Source organism: Schistocerca gregaria, unplaced genomic scaffold (assembly GCF_023897955.1).
Source record: "Schistocerca gregaria isolate iqSchGreg1 unplaced genomic scaffold, iqSchGreg1.2 ptg000470l, whole genome shotgun sequence".
Classification (NCBI taxonomy): Eukaryota; Metazoa; Arthropoda; class Insecta; order Orthoptera; family Acrididae; genus Schistocerca; species Schistocerca gregaria.
In genome coordinates this window covers 1,620,008-1,639,381 of record NW_026061884.1, presented here as the reverse complement: position 1 = coordinate 1,639,381, position 19,374 = coordinate 1,620,008, and positions in this window count along the sequence as shown.

The following is a 19,374-nucleotide window of genomic DNA, read 5'->3' as shown; positions in this document are numbered from 1 at the left end:
GTGAACTATCAGAGTGTTCATGAAACACTGAATTTGCATCTGGATTGAATACAACAGTCACCATGCGCACTTTCCTCCATGGGAGTAATGTCTCAGTTTACTCTTTGATCGTTCCCTGGAAGACCAGTGGTAGTTTCCGATGCACATCTGGAGGCATTCTGTAATCTGTGGACTATCAGAGTGTTGATGAAACACAGAAATTGCATCGGGATTGAATACAACTGTCGCCATGCGCACTTTCCTCCATGGGAGTAATGTCTCAAACAGTCTACGCTTTGATCGTACCCTGGAAGACCAGTAGTAGTTTCCGATGCACATCTGGAGGCATTCTGTAATCTGAGGACTATCAGACTGTTGATGAAACACAGAAATTCCATCGGGATTGAATACAACAGTCACCATGCGCAATTTCCTCCATGGGAGTAATGTCTCAAACAGTCTACGCTTTGATCGTTCCCTGGAAGACCAGTAGTAGTTTCCGATGCACATCTGGAGGGATTCTGTAATCTGTGGACTATCAGAGTGTTGATGAAACACAGATATTGCATCGGGATTGAATACAACAGTCAACAATGCGCACTTTCCTCCACGGGAGAAATGTCTCAAACAGTCTACACTTTGATCGTTCCCTGGAAGACCAGTAGTAGTTTCCGATGCACATCTGGAGGCATTCTGTAATCTGTGGACTATAAGACTGTTGATGAAAGACAGAAATTGCATCGGGATTGAATACAACAGTCACCATGCGCAATTTCCTCCATTTGAGTAATGTCTCAAAGAGTCTACGCTTTGATCGTTCCCTGGAAGACCAGTAGTAGTTTCCGATGCACATCTGGAGGGATTCTGTAATCTGTGGACTATCAGAGTGTTGATGAAACACAGATATTGCATCGGGATTGAATACAACAGTCAACAATGCGCACTTTCCTCCACGGGAGAAATGTCTCAAACAGTCTACACTTTGATCGTTCCCTGTAAGACCAGTAGTAGTTTCCGATGCACATCTGGAGGCATTCTGTAATCTGTTGACCTTCAAAGTGTTGATGAAACACAGAAATTGATACGGGATTGAATACAACAGTCACCACGCGCCCTTTCCTCCACGGGAGTAATGTCTCAAACAGTCTACGCTTTGATCGTTCAATGGAAGACCACTAGTAGTTTCCGATGCACATGTGGTGGCATTCTGTAATCTGTGGACTATCAGAGTGTTGATGAAACACAGAAATTGCATCGGGGTTGAATACAACAGTCACCATTCGAACTTTCCTCCATTGGAGTGATGTCTCAAACAGTCCACGCTTTGATCGTTCCCTGGAAGGCCAGTAGTAGCTTCCGATGCACATCTGGTGGCCTTCTGTAATCTGTGGACTATCAGAGTGTTGATGAACCACAGAAATTGCATTGGGATTGAATACAACAGTCACCATTCGCACTTTCCTCCATGGGAGCAATGTCTCAAACAGTCTACGACTTGATCGTTCCCTGTAAGACCAGTAGTAGTTTCCGATGCACATCTGGAGGCATTCTGTAATCTGTTGACCTGCAAAATTTTGATGAAACACAGGAATTGCATCGGGATTGAATACAGCAGTCACCATGCGCACTTTCCTCCATGGGAGTAATGTCTCAAACAGTCTACGCTTTGATCGTTCCCTGGAAGACCAGAAGTAGTTTCCGATGCACAACTGGAGGCATTCCGTAATCTGTGGACTATCAGAGTGTTGATGAAACACAGATATTGCATCGGTATTGAATACAACAGTCACCAATGCGCACTTTCCGCCACGGGAGAAATGTCTCAAACAGTCTACGCTTTGATCGTTCCCTGGATGACCATTTGTAATTTCTGATGCACATCTGGAAGCATTCTGTAATCTGTGGACTATAAGACTGTTGATGAAACACAGAAATTGCATCGGGATTGAATACAACAGTCACCATGCGCACTTTCCTCCATGGGAGTAGTGTCTCAAACAGTCTAAGCTTTGATCGTTCCCTTGAAGACCAGTAGTAGTTTCCAATTCACATCTGGAGGCATTCTGTAATCTGTGGACTATCAGAGTGTTGATTACAACAGAAATTGCATTGGGATTGAATACAACAGTCACCATGCGCACTTTCCTCCATTGGAGCAATGTCTCAAACAGTCTACGCTTTGATCGTTTCCTCTAAGACCAGTAGTAGTTTTCGATGCACATCTGGAGGGATTCTGTAATCTGTTGACCTTCAAAGTGTTGATGAAACACAGAAATTGCATCGGGATTGAATACAGCAGTCACCATGCGCACTTTACTCCATGGGAGTAATGTCTCAAACAGTCTACGCTTAGATCGTTCCCTGGAAGACCAGTGGTAGTTTCCGATGCACATCTGTAGGCATTCTGTAATCTGTGGACTATCAGAGTGTTGATGAAACACAGAAATTGCATCGGGATTGAATACAACAGTCACCATGCGCACTTAACTCCATGGAAGTAATATCTCAAACAGTCTACGCTTTGATCGTTCCCTGGAAGACCAGTATTAGTTTCCGATGCACATCTGGTGGCATTCTGTAATCTGTGGACCATCAGAATATTGATGATACATAGAAATTGCATCGGGATTGAATACAACAGTCACCACGCGCATTTTCCTCCACGGGAGTAATGTCTCAAACAGTCTACGCATTGATAGTTCCCTGGAAGACCACTAGTAGTTTCCGATGCACATCTGGGGGCATTCTGTAATCTGTGGACTATCAGAGTGTTGATGAAACACAGAAATTGCATCGGGATTGAATACAACAGTCACCATCCGGACTTTCCTCCATGGGAGTAATGTCTCAAACAGTCTACGCTTTAATCGTTCCCTGGAAGACTAGAAGTAGTTTCCGACGCACATCTGGAGGCATTCTGTAATCTGTGGACTATCTGAGTGTTGATGAAACACAGATATGGCATCGGGATTGAATACAACAGTCACCATGCGCACGTTCCTCCATGGGAGTAGTGTTTTAAACAGTCTACGCTTCGATCGTTCCCTTGAAGACCAGTAGTAGTTTCCGATGCACATCTGGAGGCATTCTGTAATCTGTGGACTATCAGAGTGTTGATGAACCACAGATATTGCATTGGGATTGAATACAACAGTCACCATGCGCACTTTCCTCCATGGGAGCAAAGTCTCAAACAGTCTACGCTTTGTTCTTTCCCTGTAAGAACAGTAGTAGATTCCGATGCACATCTGGAGGCATTCTGTAATCTGTTGACCTTCAAAGTGTTGATGAAACACAGAAATTGCATCGGGATTGAATACAGCAGTCACCATTCGCACATTCCTAAACGGGAGTAATGTCTCAAACAGTCCACGCTTTGAACGTTCCCTGGAAGGCCAGTAGTAGCTTCCGATGCACATCTGGTGGCCTTCTGTAATCTGTGAACTATCAGAGTGTTCATGAAACACTGAAATTGCATCTGGATTGAATACAACAGTCACCATGCGCACTTTCCTCCATGGGAGTAATGTCTCAGTCTACGCTTTGATCGTTCCCTGGAAGACCAGTGGTAGTTTCCGATGCACATCTGGAGGCATTCTGTAATCTGTGGACTATCAGAGTGTTGATGAAACACAGAAATTGCACCGGGATTGAATACAACAGTCGCCATGCGCACTTTCCTCCATGGGAGTAATGTCTCAAACAGTCTACGCTTTGATCGTTCCCTGGAAGACCAGTAGTAGTTTCCGATGCACATCTGGAGGCATTCTGTAATCTGAGGACTATCAGACTGTTGATGAAACACAGAAATTCCATCGGGATTGAATACAACAGTCACCATGCGCAATTTCCTCCATGGGAGTAATGTCTCAAACAGTCTACGCTTTGATCGTTCCCTGGAAGACCAGTAGTAGTTTCCGATGCACATCTGGAGGCATTCTGTAATCTGTGGACTATAAGACTGTTGATGAAACACAGAAATTGCATCGGGATTGAATACAAATGTCACCATGCGCACTTTCCTCCACGGGAGGAATGTCTCAATGAGTTTACGCTTTGCTCGTTCCCTGGAAGACCAGTAGTAGTTTCCGATGCACATCTGGAGGCATTCTGTAATCTGAGGACTATCAAACTGTTGATGAAAAACAGAAATTGCACTGGGATTGAATACAACAGTCACCATGCGCACTTACCTTCAATGGAGCAATGTCTCAAACAGTCTACGATTGATCGTTCCCTGGAAGACCAGTAGTAGTTTCCGATGCACATCTGGTGGCATTCTGTAATCTGTGGACCATCAGAGTGTTGATGAAACACAGAAATTGCATCGGGATTGAATACAGCGGTCACCATTCGCACTTTCCTAAACGGGAGTAATGTCTCAAACAGTCCACGCTTTGAACGTTCCCTGGAAGGCCAGTAGTAGCCTCCGATGCACATCTGGTGGCCTTCTGTAATCTGTGAACTATCAGAGTGTTCATGAAACACTGAAATTGCATCTGGATTGAATACAACAGTCACCATGCGCACTTTCCTCCATGGGAGTAATGTCACAGTTTACGCTTTGATCGTTCCCTGGAAGACCAGTGGTAGTTTCCGATGCACATCTGCAGGCATTCTGTAATCTGTGGACTATCAGAGTGTTGATGAAACACAGAAATTGCATCGGGATTGAATACAACAGTCGCCATGCGCACTTTCCTCCATGGGAGTAATGTCTCAAACAGTTTACGCTTTGATCGTTCCCTGGAAGACCAGTAGTAGTTTCCGATGCACATCTGGACGATTCTGTAATCTGAGGAGTATCAGACTGTTGATGAAACACAGAAATTTCATCGGGATTGAATACAACAGTCACCATGCGCAATTTCCTCCATGGGAGTAATGTCTCAAACAGTCTACGCTTTGATCGTTCCCTGGAAGACCAGTAGTAGTTTCCGATGCACATCTGGAGGCATTCTGTAATCTGTGGACTATAAGACTGTTGATGAAAGACAGAAATTGCAACGGGATTGAATACAACAGTCACCATGCGCACTTTCCTCCATGGGAGTAGTGTCTCAAACAGTCTACGCTTTGATCGTTCCCTGGAAGACCAGTAGTAGTTTCCGATTCACATCTGGAGGCATTCTGTAATCTGTGGACTATCAGAGTGTTGATTACCACAGAAACTGCATTGGGATTGAATACAACAATCACCATGCGCACATTCCTCCATTGGAGCAATGTCTCAAACAGTCTACGCTTTGATCGTTCCCTCTAAGACCAGTAGTAGTTTCCGATGGAAATCCGGAGGCATTCTGTAATCTGTTGACCTTCAAAGTGTTGATGAAACACAGAAATTGCTTCGAGATTGAATACAGCAGTCACCATGCGCACTTTCCTCAATGGGGGTAATGTCTCAAACAGTCTACGCTTTGATCGTTCCCTGGAAGACCAGTGGTAGTTTCCGATGCACATCTAAAGGCATTCTCTAATCTGTGGACTATCAGAGTGTTGATAAAACACAGAAATTGCATCGGGATTGAATACAACAGTCACCATGCGCACTTTCCTCCATGGAAGTAATGTCTCAAACAGTCTACGCTTTAATCGTTCCCTGGAAGACCAGAAGTAGTTTCCGATGCACATCTGGAGGCATTCTGTAATCTGTGGACTATCAGAGTGTTGATGAAACACAGATATTGCATCTGGATTGAGTACAACAGTCACCATGCGCACATTCCTCCATGGGACTAGTGTATCCAACAGTCTACGCTTTGATCGTTCCCTCTAAGACCAGTAGTAGTTTCCGATGGAAATCCGGAGGCATTCTGTAATCTGTTGACCTTCAAAGTGTTGATGAAACACAGAAATTGCTTCGAGATTGAATACAGCAGTCACCATGCGCACTTTCCTCAATGGGGGTAATGTCTCAAACAGTCTACGCTTTGATCGTTCCCTGGAAGACCAGTGGTAGTTTCCGATGCACATCTAAAGGCATTCTCTAATCTGTGGACTATCAGAGTGTTGATGAAACACAGAAATTGCATCGGGATTGAATACAACAGTCACCATGCGCACTTTCCTCCATGGAAGTAATGTCTCAAACAGTCTACGCTTTAATCGATCCCTGGAAGACCAGAAGTAGTTTCCGATGTACATCTGGAGGCATTCTGTAATCTGTGGACTATCAGAGTGTTGATGAAACACAGATATTGCATCTGGATTGAGTACAACAGTCACCATGCGCACATTCCTCCATGGGACTAGTGTATCCAACAGTCTACGCTTTTATCGTTCCCTTGAAGACCAGTAGTAGTTTCCGATGCACATCTGGAGGCATTCTGTAATCTGTGGACTATCAGAGTGTTGATGAACCACTGAAATTGCATTGGGATTGAATACAACAGTCACCATGCGCACTTTCCTCCATGGAAGTAATGTCTCAAACAGTCTACGCTTTAATCGTTCCCTGGAAGACCAGAAGTAGTTTCCGATGCACATCTGGAGGCATTCTGTAATCTGTGGACTATCAGAGTGTTGATGAAACACAGAAATTGCATCGGGATTGAATACAACAGTCACCATGCGCAATTTCCTCCATGGGAGTAATGTCTCAAACAGTCTACGCCTTGATCGTTCCCTGTAAGACCAGTAGTAGTTTCCAATGCACATCTGGAGGCATTCTGTAATCTGTTGACCTTCAAAATTTTGATGAAACACGGGAATTGCATCGGGATTGAATACAGCAGTCACCATGCGCACTTTCCTCCATGGGAGTAATGTCTCAAACAGTCTACGCTTCGTTCGTTCCCTGGGAGACCAGAAGTAGTTTACGATGCACAACTGGAGGCATTCTGTAATCTGTGGACTATCAGAGTGTTGATGAAACACAGATATTGCATCGGTATTGAATACAACAGTCACCAATGCGCACTTTCCGCCACGGGAGAAATTTCTCAAACAGTCTACGCTTTGATCGTTCCCTGGATGACCATTTGTAATTTCTGATGCACATCTGGAAGCATTCTGTAATCTGTGGACTATAAGACTGTTGATGAAACACAGAAATTGCATCGGGATTGAATACAACAGTCACCATGCGCACTTTCCTCCATGGGAGTAGTGTCTCAAACAGTCTAAGCTTTGATCGTTCCCTTGAAGACCAGTAGTAGTTTCCGATTCACATCTGGAGGAATTCTGTAATCTGTGGACTATCAGAGTGTTGATTACAACAGAAATTGCATTGGGGTTGAATACAACAGTCACCATGCGCACTTTCCTCCATTGGAGCAATGTCTCAAACAGTCTACGCTTTGATCGTTTCCTCTAAGACCAATAGTAGTCTCCGATGCACATCTGGAGGCATTCTGTAATCTGTTGACCTTCAAAGTGTTGATGAAACACAGAAATTGCATCGGGATTGAATACAGCAGTCACCATGCGCACTTTACTCCATGGGAGTAATGTCTCAAACAGTCTACGCTTAGATCGTTCCCTGGAAGACCAGTGGTAGTTTCCGATGCACATCTGTAGGCATTCTGTAATCTGTGGACTATCAGAGTGTTGATGAAACACAGAAATTGCATCGGGATTGAATACAACAGTCACCATGCGCACTTTCCTCCATGGAAGTAATGTCTCAAACAGTCTACGCTTTGATCGTTCCCTGGAAGACCAGTATTAGTTTCCGATGCACATCTGGTGGCATTCTGTAATCTGTGGACCATCAGAGTATTGATGAAACATAGAAATTGCATCGGGATTGAATACAACAGTCACCACGCGCATTTTCCTCCACGGGGGTAATGTCTCAAACAGTCTACGCATTGATAGTTCCCTGGAAGACCACTAGTAGTTTCCGATGCACATCTGGTGGCATTCTGTAATCTGTGGACTATCAGAGTGTTGATGAAACACAGAAATTGCATGGGGATTGAATACAACAGTCACCATCCGGACTTTCCTCCATGGGAGTAATGTCTCAAACAGTCTACGCTTTAATCGTTCCCTTGAAGACTAGAAGTAGTTTCCGACGCACATCTGGAGGCATTCTGTAATCTGTGGACTATCAGAGTGTTGATGAAACACAGATATTGCATCGGGATTGAATACAACAGTCACCATGCGCACGTTCCTCCATGGGAGTAGTGTTTTAAACAGTCTACGCTTCGATCGTTCCCTTGAAGACCAGTAGTAGTTTCCGATGCACATCTGGAGGCATTCTGTAATCTGTGGACTATCAGAGTGTTGATGAACCACAGATATTGCATTGGGATTGAATACAACAGTCACCATGCGCACTTTCCTCCATGGGAGCAAAGTCTCAAACAGTCTACGCTTTGTTCTTTAACTGTAAGAACAGTAGTAGATTCCGATGCACATCTGGAGGCATTCTGTAATCTGTTGACCTTCAAAGTGTTGATGAAACACAGAAATTGCATCGGGATTGAATACAGCAGTCACCATTCGCATTTTCCTAAACGGGAGTAATGTCTCATACAGTCCACGCTTTGAACGTTCCCTGGAAGGCCAGTGGTAGCTTCCGATGAACATCTGGTGGCCTTCTGTAATCTGTGAACTATCAGAGCGTTCATGAAACACTGAAATTGCATCTGGATTGAATACAACAGTCACCATGCGCACTTTCCTCCATGGGAGTAATGTCTCAGTCTACGCTTTGATCGTTCCCTGGAAGACCAGTGGTAGTTTCTGATGCACATCTGGAGGCATTCTGTAATCTGTGTACTATCAGAGTGTTGATGAAACACAGAAATTGCATCGGGATTGAATACAACAGTCGCCATGCGCACTTTCCTCCATGGGAGTAATGTCTCAAACAGTCTACGCTTTGATCGTTCATTGGAAGACCAGTAGTAGTTTCCGATGCACATCTGGAGGCATTCTGTAATCTGGGGACTATCAGACTGTTGATGAAACACAGAAATTCCATCGGGATTGAATACAACAGTCACCATGCGCAATTTCCTCCATGGGAGTAATGTCTCAAACAGTCTACGCTTTGATCGTTCCCTGGAAGACCAGTAGTAGTTTCCGATGCACATCTGGATGCATTCTGTAATCTGTGGACTATAAGACTGTTGATGAAACACAGAAATTGCATCGGGATTGAATACAAATGTCACCATGCGCACTTTCCTCCACGGGAGCAATGTCTCAATGAGTTTACGATTTGCTCGTTCCCTGGAAGACCAGTAGTAGTTTCCGATGTACATCTGGAGGCATTCTGTAATCTGAGGACTATCAAACTGTCGATGAAAAACAGAAATTGCATTGGGATTGAATACAACAGTCACCATGCGCACTTACCTTCAATGGAGCAATGTCTCAAACAGTCTACGATTGATCGTTCCCTGGAAGACCAGTAGTAGTTTCCGATGCACATCTGGTGGCATTCTGTAATCTGTGGACCATCAGAGTGTTGGTAAAATACAGAAATTGCATCGGGATTGAATACACCAGTACCACGCGCACTTTCCTCCACGGGAGTAATGTCTCAAACAGTTTACGCTTTGATCGATCCCTGGAAGACCACTAGTAGTTTCCGATGCACATCTGGTGGCATTCTGTAATCTGTGGACTATCAGAGTGTTGATGAAACACCGAAATTGCATCGGGATTGATTTCACCATGCGCACTTTCCTAAACGGGAGTAATGTCTCAAACAGTCTACGCTTTGATTGTTCTCTGAAAGACCAGTAGTAGTTTCTGATGCACATCTGCTGGCATTCTGTAATCTGTGAACTATCAGAGTGTTGATGAAACACAGAAATTGCATCGCGATTGAATACAACAGTCACCATCTGGACTCTCCTCCTCGGGAGTAATGTCTCAAACAGTCTACGCTTTGATTGTTCTCTGGAAGACCAGTAGTAGTTTCCGATGCACATCTGGTGGCATTCTGTAATCTGTGGACTAACAGAGTGTTGATGAAACACAGAAATTGCATCGGGATTGAATACAACATTTATCATGCGCACTTTACTCCATGGGAGTAATGTCTCACACAGTCTAAGCTTTGATCGTTCCCTATAAGACCAGTAGTAGTTCCCGATGCACATCTGGAGGCATTCTGTAATCTGTGGACTATCAGAGTGTTGATGAACCACAGAAATTGCATTGGGATTGAATACAACAGTCACCATGCGCACTTTCCTCCATAGGAGTAATGTCTCAAACAGTCTACGCTTTGATCGTTCCCTGGAAGACCAGTAGCAGTTTCCCATGCACATCTGGAAACATTTTTTAATCTGTGGACTATCAGAGTGTCGATGAAACACAGTTATCGCATCGGGATTGAATACAACAGTCACAATGCGCCCTTTCCTCCATAGGAGTAATGTCTCAAACAGTCTGAGATTTGATCGTTCCCTGGAAGACCAGTAGTAGTTTCCGAAGCACATCTGGAGGCATTCTGTAATCTGTTGACCTTCAAAGTGTTGATTAAACACAGAAATTGCATCGGGAGTAAATACAGCGGTCACCATGCGCACTTTCCTCTATGGGAGTAATGTCTCAAACAGTCTACGATTTGATCGTTCCATGGAAAACCAGTGGTAGCTTACAATGCACATCTATAGGCATTCTGTAATCTGTGGACTATCAGAGTGTTGATGAAACACAGAAATTGCATCGGGATTGAATACAACAGTCACCTTGCGCACTTTCCTCCATGGGACAAATGTCTCAAACAGTCTACGCTTTGATCGTTCCCTGGATGACCAGTAGTAGTTTCCGATGCACATCTGGAGGCATTCTGTAATCTGTGGACTATCAGAGTGTTGATGAAACACAGAAATTGCATCGGGATTGAGTACAACAGTCACCATGCGCACTTTACTCCATGGGAGTAATGTCTCAAACAGTCTACGCTTTGATCGTTCCCAGGAAGACCAGTAGTAGTTTCCGATGCACTTCTGGAGGCATCCTGTAATCTGTGGACTATCAAAGTGTTGATGAAACGCAGAAATTTAATCGGAATTGAATACAACAATCACCATGCGCACTTCCCTCCATGGGAGTAATGTCTCAAACAGTCTACGCTTTGATCGTTCCCTGGAAGACCAGTAGTAGTTTCCGATGCACATCTGGAGGCATTCTGTAATCTGAGGACTATCAGACTGTTGATGAAACACAGAAATTCCATCGGGATTGAGTACAACAGCACCATGCGCACTTTCCTCCACGGGAGAAATGTCTCAAACAGTCTACGCTTTGATCCTTCCCTGGATGACCATTTGTAATTTCTGATGCACATCTGGAAGCATTCTGTAATCTGTGGACTATAAGACTGTTGATGAAACACAGAAATTGCATCGGGATTGAATACAACAGTCACCATGCGCACTTTCCTCCATGGGAGTAGTGTCTCAAACAGTCTAAGCTTTGATCGTTCCCTTGAAGACCAGTAGTAGTTTCCGATTCACATCTGGAGGCATTCTGTAATCTGTGGACTATCAGAGTGTTGATTACAACAGAAATTGCATTGGGGTTGAATACAACAGTCACCATGCGCACTTTCCTCCATTGGAGCAATGTCTCAAACAGTCTACGCTTTGATCGTTTCCTCTAAGACCAGTAGTAGTTTCCGATGCACATCTGGAGGCATTCTGTAATCTGTTGACCTTCAAAGTGTTGATGAAACACAGAAATTGCATCGGGATTGAATACAGCAGTCACCATGCGCACTTTACTCGATGGGAGTAATGTCTCAAACAGTCTACGCTTAGATCGTTCCCTGGAAGACCAGTGGTAGTTTCCGATGCACATCTGTAGGCATTCTGTAATCTGTGGACTATCAGAGTGTTGATGAAACACAGAAATTGCATCGGGATTGAATACAACAGTCACCATGCGCACTTTCCTCCATGGAAGTAATGTCTCAAACAGTCTACGCTTTGATCGTTCCCTGGAAGACCAGTATTAGTTTCCGATGCACATCTGGTGGCATTCTGTAATCTGTGGACCATCAGAGTATTGATGAAACATAGAAATTGCATCGGGATTGAATACAACAGTCACCACGCGCATTTTCCTCCACGGGAGTAATGTCTCAAACAGTCTACGCATTGATAGTTCCCTGGAAGACCACTAGTAGTTTCCGATGGACATCTGGTGGCATTCTGTAATCTGTGGACTATCAGAGTGTTGATGAAACACAGAAATTGCAACGGGATTGAATACAACAGTCACCATTTGGACTTTCCTGCATGGGAGTAATGTCTCTAACAGTCTAAGCTTTAATCGTTCCCTTGAAGACTAGAAGTAGTTTCCGACGCACATCTGGAGGCATTCTGTAATCTGTGGACTATCAGAGTGTTGATGAAACACAGATATTGCATCGGGATTGAATACAACAGTCACCATGCGCACGTTCTACATCTACATCTACATCCGTACTCCGCAAGCCACCTGACGGTGTGTGGCGGAGGGTACCCTGAGTACCTCTATCGGTTCTCCCTTCTATTCCAGTCTCGTATTGTACGTGGAAAGAAGGATTGTCGGTATGCTTCTGTGTGGGCTCTAATCTCTCTGATTTTATCCTCATGGTCTCTTCGCGAGATATACGTAGGAGGGAGCAATATACTGCTTGACTCTTCGGTGAAGGTATGTTCTCGAAACTTCAACAAAAGCCCGTACCGAGCTACTGAGCGTCTCTCCTGCAGAGTCTTCCACTGGAGTTTATCTATCATCTCCGTAACGCTTTGGCAATTACTAAATGATCCTGTAACGAAGCGCGCTGCTCTCCGTTGGATCTTCTCTATCTCTTCTATCAACCCTACCTGGTGCGGATCCCACACTGCTGAGCAGTATTCAAGCATTGGGCGAACAAGCGTACTGTAACCTACTTCCTTTGTTGTCGGATTGCATTTCCTTAGGATTCTTCCAATGAATCTCAGTCTGGCATCTGCTTTACCGACGATCAACTTTATATGATCATTCCATTTTAAATCACTCCTAATGCGTACTCCCAGATAATTTATGGAATTAACTGCTTCCAGTTGCTGACCTGCTATTTTGTAGCTAAATGATAAGGGACCTATCTTTCTATGTATTCGCATCACATTACACTTCGCTACATTGAGATTCAATTGCCATTCCGTGCACCATGCGTCAATTCGCTGCAGATCCTCCTGCATTTCAGTACAATTTTTCATTGTTGCAACCTCTCGATACACCACAGCATCATCTGCAAAAAGCCTCAGTGAACTTCCGATGTCATCCACCAGGTCATTTATGTATATTGTGAATAGCAACGGTCCTATGACACTCCCCTGCGGCACACCTGAAATCACTCTTACTTCGGAAGACTTCTCTCCATTGAGAATGACGTGCTGCGTTCTGTTATCTAGGAACTCCTCAATCCAATCACACAATTGATCTGATAGTCCGTATGCTCTTACTTTGTTCATTAAACGACTATGGGGAACTGTGTCAAACGCCTTGCGGAAGTCAAGAAACACGGCATCTACCTGTGAACCCGTGTCTAAGGCCCTCTGAGTCTCGTGGACGAATAGCGCGAGCTGGGTTTCACACGATCGTCTTTTTCGAAACCCATGCTGATTCCTACAGAGTAGATTTCTAGTCTCCAGAAAAGACATTATACTCGAACATAATACGTGTTCCAAAATTCTACAACTGATCGACGTTAGAGATATAGGTCTATAGTTCTGCACATCTGTTCGACGTCCCTTCTTGAGAACGGGGATGACCTGTGCCCTTTTCCAATCCTTTGGAACGCTTCGCTCTTCTAGAGACCTACGGTACACCGCTGCAAGAAGGGGGGCAAGTTCCTTCGCGTACTCTGTGTAAAATCGAACTGGTATCCCATCAGGACCAGCGGCCTTTCCTCTCCATGGGAGTAGTGTTTTAAACAGTCTACGCTTCGATCGTTACCTTGAAGACCAGTAGTAGTTTCCGATGCACATCTGGAGGCATTCTGTAATCTGTGGACTATCAGAGTGTTGATGAACCACAGATATTGCATTGGGATTGAATACAACAGTCACCATGCGCACTTTCCTCCATGGGAGCAAAGTCTCAAACAGTCTACGCTTTGTTCTTTCCCTGGAAGAACAGTAGTAGATTCCGATGCACATCTGGAGGCATTCTGTAATCTGTTGACCTTCAAAGTGTTGATGAAACACAGAAATTGCATCGGGATTGAATACAGCAGTCACCATTCGCACTTTCCTAAACGGGAGTAATGTCTCAAACAGTCCACGCTTTGAACGTTCCCTGGAAGGCCAGTGGTAGCTTCCGATGCACATCTGGTGGCCTTCTGTAATCTGTGAACTATCAGAGTGTTCGTGAAACACTGAAATTGCATCTGGATTGAATACAACAGTCACCATGCGCACTTTTCTCCATGGGAGTAATGTCTCAGTCTACGCTTTGATCGTTCCCTGGAAGACCAGTGGTAGTTTCCGATGCACATCTGGAGGCATTCTGTAATCTGTGTACTATCAGAGTGTTGATGAAACACAGAAATTGCATCGGGATTGAATACAACAGTCGCCATGCGCACTTTCCTCCATGGGAGTAATGTCTCAAACAGTATACGCTTTGATCGTTCCCTGGAAGACCAGTAGTAGTTTCCGATGCACATCTGGAGGCATTCTGTAATCTGGGGACTATCAGACTGTTGATGAAACACAGAAATTCCATCGGGATTGAATACAACAGTCACCATGCGCAATTTCCTCCATGGGAGTAATGTCTCAAACAGTCTACGATTGATCGTTCCCTGGAAGACCAGTAGTAGTTTCCGATGCACATCTGGTGGCATTCTGTAATCTGTCGACCATCAGTGTGTTGGTGAAACACAGAAATTGCATCGGGATTGAATACACCAGTACCACGCGCACTTTCCTCCACGGGAGTAATGTCTCAAACAGTTTACGCTTTGATCGATCCCTGGAAGACCACTAGTAGTTTCCGATGCACATCTGGTGGCATTCTGTAATCTGTGGACTATCAGAGTGTTGATGAAACACCGAAATTGCATCGGGATTGATTTCACCATGCGCACTTTCCTAAACGGGAGTAGTGTCTCAAACAGTCTACGCTTTGATTGTTCTCTGAAAGACCAGTAGTAGTTTCTGATGCACATCTGCTGGCATTCTGTAATCTGTGGACTATCAGAGTGTTGATGAAACACAGAAATTGCATCGGGATTGAATACAATTGTCACCATGCGCACTTTCCTCCACCGGAGTAATGTCTCAAACAGTCTACGCTTTGATCGTTCCCTGGAAGACCAGTAGTAGTTTCTGATGCACATTTGGTGGCATTCTGTAATCTGTGGACTATCAGAGAGTTGATGAAACACAGAAATTGCATTGGGATGAATTCAACATGCGCACTTTCCTCCACTGGCGTAATGCCTCAAGCAGTCTACGATTTTATTGTTCTCTGGAAGACCAGTAGTTGTTTCCGATGTACATCTGGTAGCATTTTGTAATCTGTGGACTATCAGAGTGTTGATGAAACACAGAAATTGCATCGGGATTGAACACAATAGTCACCATGCGCACTTTCCTCCACCGGAGTAATGTCTCAAACAGTCTACGCTTTGATCGTTCCCTGGAAGACCAGCAGTAGTTTCCGATGCACATCTGGTGGCATTCTGTAATCTATGGACTATCAGAGTGTTGATGAAAGAAAGAAATTGCATCGGCATTGAATACAACAGTCACCATGCGCACTTTCCTCCATGGAAGTAATGTCTCAAACAGTCTACACTTTGATCGTTCCCTGGAAGACCAGTATTAGTTTCCGATGCACATCTGGTGGCATTCTGTAATCTGTGGACCATCAGAGTATTGATGAAACACAGAAATTGCATCGGGATTAAATACAACAGTCACCACGCGCACTTTCCTCCACGGGAGTAATGTCTCAAACAGTCTACGCTTTGATCGTTCCCTGGAAGACCAGTAGGAGTTTCCGATGCACATCTGGTGGCATTCTGTAATCTGTGGTCTATCAGAGTGTTGATGAAACACAGAAAATGCATCGGGATTAAATACAACAGACACCATGCGCACTTTCCTCCATGGGAGTAATGTCTCAAACAGTCTACGATTTGATCGTTCCCTGGAAGACCAGTAGTAGTTTCCGATGCACATCTGGAGGCATTCTGTAATCTGTGGTCTATAAGACTGTTGATGAAACACAGAAATTGCATCGGGATGGAATACAACAGTCACCATGCGCACTTTCCTCCATGGGAGTAATGTCTCAAACAGTCTACGCTTTGATCGTTCCCTGGAAGACCAGTAGTAGTTTCCGATGCACATCTGGTGGCATTCTGTAATCTGTGGACCATCAGAGTGTTGGTGAAACACAGAAATTCCATCGGGATTGAATACAACAGTCACCACGCGCACTTTCCTCCATGGGAGTAATGTCTCAAACAGTCTACGCTATGATCGATCCCTGGAAGACCAGTAGTAGATTCCGATGCACATCTTGTGGCATTCTGTAATCTGTGGACCATCAGAGTGTTGGTGAAACACAGAATTTCCATCGGGATTGAATACAACAGTCACCACGCGCACTTTCCTCCACTGGAGTATAGTCTCAAACAGTCTACGCTTTGATCGATGCCTGGAAGACCAGTAGTAGTTTCCGATGCACATCTGGTGGCATTCTGTAATCTGTGGACTGTCAGAGTGTTGATGAAAAACAGAAATTGCATCGGGATTAAATACAACATTCACCATTCGCACTTTCGTCCATGGGAGTAATGTCTCAAACAGTCCACGCTTTGATCGTTCCCTGGAAGACCACAAATGGCTTCCGATGCACATCTGGTGGCCTTCTGTAATCTGTGGACTATCAGAGTGTTGATGAAACACAGAAATTGCATCGGGATTGAATACAACAGTCGCCATGCGCACTTTCCTCCATGGGAGTAGTGCCTCAAACAGTCTACGCTTTGATCGTTCCCTTGAAGAACAGTAGTAGTTTCCGATGCACATCTGGAGGCATTCTGTAATCTGTGGACTATCAGAGTGTTGATGAACCACAGAAATTGCATTGGGATTAAATACTGCAGTCACCATGCGCAATTTCCTCCATGGCGAGCAATGTCTTAAAACAGTCTACGCTTTGATCGTTCCCTGCAAGACCAGTAGTAGTTTCCGATGCACATCTGGAGGCATTCTGTAATCTGTTGACCTTCAAAGTGTTGATTAAACACAGAAATTGCATCGGCAATGAATACAACATTCACCATGCGCACTTTCCTCAATGGGAGTAATGTCTCAAACAGTCTACGATTTGATCGTTCCCTGGAAGACCAGTAGTAGTTTGCGATGCACATCTGGAGGCATTCTGTAATCTGTGGACTATAAGACTGTTGATGAAACACAGAAATTGCATCGGGAAAGAATACAACAGTCACCATACGCACTTTCCTCCATGGGAGTAATGTGTCAAACAGTCTACGCTTTGATCGTTCCCTGGAAGACCAGTGGTAGCTTACGATGCACATCTATAGGCATTTTGTAATCTGTGGACTATCAGAGTTTTGATGAAACACAGAAATTGCATCGGGATTGAATACAACAGTCACCTTGCGCACTTTCCTCCATGGGAGTAATGTCTCAAACAGTCTACGCTTTGATCGTTCCCTGGAAGACCATTAGTAGTTTCCGATGCACATCTGGAGGCATTCTGTAATCTGTGGACTATCAGACTGTTGATGAAACACAGAACTTCCATCGGGATTGAATACAACAGTCACCACGCGCATTTTCCTCCATGGCAGTAATGTCTCAAACAGTCTACGCTTTGAACGTTCCCTGGAAGACCAGTAGTAGTTTCCGATGCACATCTGGAGGCATTCTGTAATCTGTGGACTATCAGAGTGTTGATGAAATACAGAAATTGCATTGGGATTAAATACAACAGTCACCATGCGCACTTTCCTCCATGGCGAGCAATGTCTCAAACAGTCTACGCTTTGTACGTTCCCTGCAAGACCAGTAGTAGTTTCCGATGCACATCTGGAGGCATTCTGTAACCTGTTGACCTTCAAAGTGTTGATTAAACACAGAAATTGCATCGGGATTGAATACAGCGGTCACCATGCGCACTTTCCTCCATGGGAGTAATGTCTCAAACAGTCTACGTTTTGATCGTTCCCTGGAAAACCAGTGGTAGCCTACGATGCACATCTATAGGCATTTTGTAATCTGTGGACTATCAGAGTGTTGATGAAACACAGAAATTGCATCGGGATTGAATACAACAGTCACCTTGCGCACTTTCCTCCATGGGAGTAATGTCTCAAACAGTCTACGCTTTGATCGTTCCCTGGAAGACCACTAGTAGTTTCCGATGCACATCTGGAGGCATTCAGTAATCTGTGGACTATCAGACTGTTGATGAAACACAGAAATTCCATCGGGATTGAATACAGCGGTCACCATGCGCACTTTCCTCCACCGGAGTAATGTCTCAAACAGTCTACGCCTTGATCGTTCCCAGGAAGACCAGTAGTTGTTTCCGATGCACTTGTGGAGGCATTCTGTAATCTGTGGACTATCAAAGTGTTGATGAAACACAGAAATTTAGTCGGAATTGAATTCACCAAGCGCACTTTCCTAAACGGTAGTAATGTCTCAAGCAGTCTACGTTTTGATTGTTCTCTGGAAGACCAGTAGTAGTTTCCGATGCACATCAGGTGGCATTCTGTAATCTGTGGACTAACAGAGTGTTGATGAAACACAGAAATTGCATCGGGATTGAGTACAACAGTCACCATGCGCACTTTACTCCATGGGAGTAATGTCTCAAACAGTCTACGCCTTGATCGTTCCCAGGAAGACCAGTAGTTGTTTCCGATGCACTTCTGGAGGCATTCTGTAATCTGTGGACTATCAAAGTGTTGATGAAACACAGAAATTTAGTCGGAATTGAATACAACAATCACCATGCGCACTTCCCTCCATGGGAGTAATGTCTCAAACAGTCTACGCTTTGATCGTTCCCTGGAAGACCAGAAGTAGTTTCCGATGCACATCTGGAGGTATTCTGTAATCTGTGGACTATCAGAGTGTTGATGAAACACAGAAATTGCATCGGGATTGAATACACCAGTCGCCATGCGCACTTTCCTCCATGGGAGTAGTGCCTCAAACAGTCTACGCTTTGATCGTTCCCTTGAAGACCAGTAGTAGTTCCCGATGCACATCTGGAGGCATTCTGTAATCTGTGGACTATCAGAGTGTTGATGAACCACAGAAATTGCATTGGGATAAAATACAACAGTCACCATGCGCACTTTCCTCCATGGCGAGCAATGTCTCAAACAGTCTACGCTTTGATCGTTCCCTGGGAGACCAGTAGTAGTTTCCGATGCACATCTGGAGGCATTCTGTA